Raw genomic sequence first — 7106 nt, forward strand, 5'->3', positions numbered from 1 at the left:
TGGTCTAAGGAAAATATTTTGGGCTTAGGGTGAGGCCTATTAAGGGATTGGGCCCAATGTAGCAATTGGGCCATTAATAGGTCACTAGTGGGCTTGAGACGCTTTTCTAGTGTTGGGCTTTTCATGTTGTGATCTTGGACTTTAGTCACGGACCAGATTGGGTTAAGGGTAAAACGGCCAATTTACCTTTAGAAGGATATTGTTTTGGGGCTAACTGTTTTTGTGGCTTTGATTAGTTTGAGGCGCTAAAGGAGCAGCGATGCGGGGATTGTCAGATAGCAGTCAGAAGGGTACCAACAGTGTTTCCGCAGTTCAAGGTGAGTTTTCCTCACTGTACTCAAGGGTCTAAGGCACTAAGGTCAGCCCTTTGTATTGTTGTTAGAGCCTGTTATGTTATGTGATGATATGCTTGCTAGTATCTTGGTAAATGAGGTAGTGGTATGAGAAGATGCCTTGTTAGCTTAGTTTCCTAGAGAAATGGATAGTTGTATGATGGCTAGTTCTGTTGGATCAGTGCCCTGATAGTTGGGTAGTGATTATTTAGAGACCGGTAGTTGGTCTTGCACTATGTACATTGGTAGGAGGTCACCTGCGGGTTATGTATGTTGAGCAGTAGCAGAGGGTATTCCATCCCGGTAGGATGATAGGGCCTTAGTGTGTTGGTTCTGTAGAGTGTTTTATGGTGGCATGTTATGTGTGCATGTCTGCTAGTGTAGATTGGCATTCCAACCCGATGGTTGTGGGCCAGGAGTATTCCATCCAGGTAGGATGATTGGACTCATAGTAGTTTGGCATTCCAACCCGATGGTTGAGGGGCCTAGGTTATTCCATCCCGAGGGATGATTAGACCCATAGTAGTAGTAGTAGTAGTTACTATATGTATAGGAAGTGGGGCATTCCTGATGGGTTTTGGACATAAGAACTTTCCCTATGTGCACATACAACCCTATAGCTTCGATCTAGGTTTCTCTAATTAAACATGCAATATATATCCAAGAATTTCAAGGCTAGATCTAATGTAAAATAACAAATAAAACATATGAAAACAGATCTAGAATAATACCTTGAGTTACTTGCTTGAAACATTCTTCTTCTTGGAGCTTAGAGTCACAAATGTCACTCCTCTAATGGCTTACAAACACCAACTAGCAAGAAGATGATTTTAGAGAGATGAGGAAGAGGGAAATCGGCTCTAAGGTTACTCCAATAACAAGGGTGTCGATTTCCACAACCCCAAGGGTCTATTTATACTGGTGAGCTTCTAGGGTTTCACCCTAAAACCCTAATTGGATAACTTAGCCTCAAAGCAATCCAATTCCCCTCTTGATAAGGCCTTGGATGATTTCTAGGTGATCCACATCCCTAAAATCGTCCAACCCATATCCATAAGGGTTATCTGCTCAAAATACAACTTTCACACATTTGACAGTTTATACCCCTTTCTTCAATTAATCTCTTTAAGTCACCAAATTAATTCCTAATTAATTTATGACTTATATTAATCAAATAATATTATCATTCCTTTAACATATTATTCTTATAATACATTAATAATAATATCTCTTCTCTCTAAATCACCCTGTCAAGTTGCCATGGTGAAGGCAACCCAAAAGGACCATGCACAATCGGGTCAAGTACTTACCAAATATAGTTACAGCCTTAGACACTAATCCAACAGTCTCCCACTTGGATAAGTCTAGTAACTATAAACGCAAACACAATCCGATTAGCAATCATAGCTCTCAAAGACGCTGTCAACTCTGATCTTATCAGTAACCTGTCCTTTAGATAAGGGATCGTACAGTCCTCTATTTAGATATCGTGCAGACAATCGTAATACTTGTCGTCCAGCAACTATTTTCTCGATCTCAGATTTATTCGACATAGAACTTAATTGAACACATCAATTCAGTCCTGACCGGGCCCGGCACATAAGTCAAATGAAATCATCGAGCGGCCGTGATATCGCTTTTACCCTCTTAGGATAAAAGTAACAGATAAACTTCGACTTATATGCATTTACTTATCGACTAATCAACTATACACAACAATGCGTTTTATGACATCAATTTACTGATGCGGTTTCGCATTATCAATGTACAACCAATTAGCAAATAATAAACCATATATCTAGGTTTTAAGACCATATGATATTATCGTCTTGCGATCACTCCAAAGTGATTCTAGAAAGCGCGGGTTTATTCCAATGCTCAAAACTTGTTCATAAGCACTCATGAACGTTGCAGCAAACCTTTGTTATGTCTAATACCATTTAGACAATCTACACACCAATTCATGACAATCTTCATTCATACCTACTTCCAACATATGAACGATTGTGGACTGTTTAAATAATTCGATTATTCTTAATAAACTCAATTATTTTGGAAGTCAAAATATGCAAAGTGAAACAATAGCTAAACAATTAGCATAAGACAGTAACTTTACTTATAAAAAATACTCTTTTATTTAATCATCAAATGTCAATTACATTTATCTATTACATGTTTCTAAAACTATCTAATCTAAACTAATATCATCCTTCAGCCCAATACTCCTAGCATGCTGCAAGTGCTTAACCCTGCTCAGTCCCTTCGTAAGCGGATCTGCTGGGTTATCTTCTGATGATATCCTCTTAACCACGAGGTGTCCTTCTTCTACTCGATGTCTAATAAAGTGATATTTTCTGTCGATATGCCGAGATCTACCATGATCCCTCGGTTCCTTGGTCAAGGCAACCGCTCCTTCATTATCACAAAAAATTTCCATGGGTTCCTTTATAGCAGGCACAACTCCAAGATCGCCAATGAAGTTCTTCAACCATATTGCCTCTTTAGACGCTTCGCTCGCTGCAATGTATTCTGATTCGCACGTTGAATCAGCTACAGTTTCCTGTTTGGAACTTTTCCAAGTCACCGCTCCTCCATTAAGGGTAAAGACCCATCCCGACTGCGAACAGTAGTTGTCCCTGTCGGTCTGGAAACTGGCGTCACTATACCCTCGCACCTTTAAGTCATCACTCTCTCCGAGGACTAGAAACCATTCCTTGGTCCTTCGAAGGTACTTAAGGATGTTCTTGACCGCAATCCAATGCGCTCTTCCAGGATTCCCTTGATATCTACTGACCATGCTCAAAGCAAAGGCCACATCAGGTCAAGTACAAGTCATAACATACATGATCGAGCCAACTGCGGAAGCGTAAGGTACTCGGCTCATCTCAACTATCTCGGCTTTGGTACTCGGACTTTGAGTCTTACTCAATTTAGTATTACTTTGTATCGGTAGTTCTCCCTTCTTCGAGTTTTCCATACTAAAACGTTTTAGTACCTTATCTAAGTAAGTATTTTGACTAAGTCCTATTAGTCTCTTACTTCTTTCTCTCACTATCCTTATTCCCAAAATATAGGAAGCCTCTCCGAGGTCCTTCATAGCGAAACACTTCCCGAGCCAGGACTTAACTTCTTGCAGAGTCGGGATGTCGTTTCCTATAAGCAGTATGTTACCGACATACAAAACGAAGAAGCTAACTATACTCCCATTGGCCTTGACATATACACATGATTCATCTTCGCTTCGTACAAATCCAAACTCTTTGAATTTCTCATCAAAGCAAAGATTCCATCTGCGTGATGCTTGCTTAAGTCCATAAATGGACTTCTCAAGCTTGCACACTCTATTTGGATGCTTCAGATAGACAAAACCCTCTGGCTGAGCCATGTAAACATCCTCAGCCAACTTCCCATTAAGGAAACCGGTTTTGACATCCATTTGCCATATCTCATAATCATGAAATGCGGCAATGGCTAGCATCACCCTAATAGATTTTATCTTCGCAACTGGTGAGAAGGTCTCATCATAGTCAACTCCGGGAGTTTGAGTAAAGCCCTTCGCCACCAATCGCGCCTTATACGTGTGCACATTCCCATCCATGTCGGTCTTCTTCTTGAAGATCCATTTGCACCCAACCGTATTACGTCCGGGCACATTGTCAACCAAATTCCAAACTTGGTTGTCATACATGGACTGAATCTCGTTGTCCATTGCCTCTTTCCATTTTGCAGACTCCAGGCCGGCCATGGCTTTCTTATAGCAATTAGGTTCATCTAGATTTATTAGTGTACTATCACTAATATACGTGTCCCCTTCGGTAGTAATATGAAAACCATACAACTGGGGTTGAAATCTAACTCTTCCGGAACGTCTAAGAGGTAATGACTCGTCAATTGGTTCAACCGGAGTTTCCTCCTCGGGTTGAGCGCCAGCGATAGAGGTTCCTTCATCACTCGACTCTTGAATCTCTTCAAGATCGATCTGCCTCCCACTGTCTCCTTGGCTTATGAGTTCTCTCTCTCGGAAAACCTCTCTCCTCGCAACGAAGACAACATTGTCACTTGGTCTATAGAAGAGATATCCAAAGGATTTCTGCGGGTAGCCGAAGAAAATACATCGCTCACTATGGGGTTCGAGCTTGTTATGAGTTTCTCGTCTTACGAAAACTTCACAACCCCAAACCTTGATATGTGCCAACGAGGGAGCTTTCCCTGTCCACATCTCGTGAGGTGTTTTGGCAACCTTCTTTGTAGGGACTCGGTTAAGGATATGGGCGGCAGTCTCTAAGGCATACCCCCAAAATGAGATAGGTAGCGAAGCACGACTCATCATTTAACGAACCATGTCTAACAAGGTTCGATTGCGCCTTTCTGCCACACCATTTAACTGCGGTGTCCTAGGTGGCATCAATTGTGAAACTATTCCACATTCCTTGAGATAGTCGTGGAATTCAAGACTTAGGTACTCTCCTCCTCGATCGGATCGAAGCATCTTGATTTTCCTGCCCAATTGATTCTCCACTTCACTCTTGAACTATTTGAATTTTTCAAACGTTTCAGACGTGTGCTTGATTCAGTAAATATACCCATATCTACTGTAATCATCGATGAAAGTCACGTAGAAGTGGTTTCCATCCTTTTGGTGGATCTAAAGGGTCCACATACATCGGTATGTATGAGATCCAATAAATCCTCACCCCTCTCACAAGTGCCAGTGAAGGGTGACTTGGTCATCTTTCCAAGTAAACAAGACTCACACGTGTCATCTTCCCTAAGGTCGAATGACTCCAACACTCCATCCTTTTGGAGTTGGGCTATGCGCTTCTTGTTGACATGTCCAAGACGACAGTGCCACAAAGATGCTTTATCCATACTATTGGAAGAATTTATACACAACACATCATTTCCTAGGTTATCTACAACCATAACAGTTTCATAAATTCCATTACAAGGCATTGCTTCAAAGTATAAAACACCATTTAGATAAGCATAAATAAAACCATTCATATTATTAAACGAATATCTAAATCCTTGTCTAAACAAACCATGAAATGAAATGATGTTTCTTGCCATATCTGGCGAGTAGCAACAATTATTTAAATCTAAACCTAATCCATTACTAAGCACTAAAGAATACACTCCAATCTTGGTAAACGGCGGCGATCTTCTGTTCCCCATTGTTAGATTTATTCTTCATTGCTCCACATCTCTATCTCTTCTTAGTCCCTGCAAATCAGAACAAATGTGGTAACCACATCCTGTATTAAGAACCCAAGAAATAGTATGAGGTGAATTGTTAGATTTAATTGTGTATATACCTGCAAAATATGGCTTGATCTTTCCATCCTTGATGGCTTGCAGATATTCCGGGCCGCTTCTCTTCCAATGCCCTATTTTGTGGCAATGATGGCACTCGGCCTCCTTCGGGTTAGGGTTGGGCTTAGCGGGATCAACCTTAGTCCCACTAGAAGAGGAACCATCTTGGGACTTTCCCTTGCGGTGGCTCTTTGACGGAGCCTTCCTCTTCTTGCCCCTTCCCTGCCCTATATCCAAAACAAGAGCAGGGGGTTGTGCGGGAGTTGGTGCAACAGACTTGTCCTTTAGGTTGCTCTCAGCAATCCTTGGAGTTTGCTTAGGGTGACCTCTTCCTTGTTCATGTGGTAGGTCATCCTAAATTGGTTATAGCATGAAGGCAAGGAGTGAAGAACAATGTCGATGGCCAAATCCTCCCCAAAGTTAACATTTAACTTGCGAAGACGATCGACATATCTTTGCATCTTTTGCAAGTGCACGGTTAATGATTCTCCATTTCCTATCTTAGCGGTTATCATGTTGGTGATGATCTTGTAGCGCTCTTGCCTCGCGCTTTGGTGGTATCTCTCCATCAAGTCTTGATGCATTTCATAGGGATACATGTCCTCATAGGACTTTTGGAATTCTTGGTTCATAGTGGCTATCATGATGCAATGAACTTTCGTTGCATCACGTTCGTGTGTCTCAAAGACAGCCATCTCTTCGGGAGTAGCGATTTCCGGGTTAACCTTCTCGAGATTTTCGTCGAGGTCATACTCTTTGTCCTCGTAGCGTGCAATGGTGCGAATGTATCTTATCCATTCCCTAAAGATCGTACCATCGAAGGTCACCTTTTGGCAAAGACTCATTAACGTGAATTAGTTAGCAGCAGCGTTGTTTGCGTTCGACATCTACAAATAGAAAGGACAAAGTTTGATTAGAATCGGATCCTTAATTAAACACCCAAAATGAAAAATTAGGGCTAGGACCCAACAACATCATTTACATATTAGAAAAGGGATGTCGTAATCCAACATGCAAATAATTTGGAGGTAAGTGAATGACAATTCACTAATTCTTCACCTTGAAAACATAACCTTAAGTTTTATTGAGAATTCCTAGATTTTCTTTGAGATTCATTGAACCTTTCAATGGCATGTTTAAATCTCGATATGCCCCTCTAGTTTGTGACTGGGATACCAAGGATCACAAAGTGGGTGTGAATTACCATGCAAATTTACATGGTGCCTTCATTGTTACAATCATCTATTCGATGTGCCGGTAAACCACACATGCTCCATCGAACTATGATAAACAATGAATCACCATTTGCCACCTTTGGTTAGAACCAATTAGTGTGCCGGTAAACCACACATGCTCCACTAACTTCTTAGCAAGGGTGCAAAGTGCAATTTCATGGGATTGCATCAATTCACTTTTCCTAAAGTAACTAAGATTGGGAATTTTATAAAATAGTTTAGTTAC

This window comes from Lactuca sativa, chromosome 5, assembly GCF_002870075.4.
Source record: "Lactuca sativa cultivar Salinas chromosome 5, Lsat_Salinas_v11, whole genome shotgun sequence".
Lineage (NCBI taxonomy): Eukaryota > Viridiplantae > Streptophyta > Magnoliopsida > Asterales > Asteraceae > Lactuca > Lactuca sativa.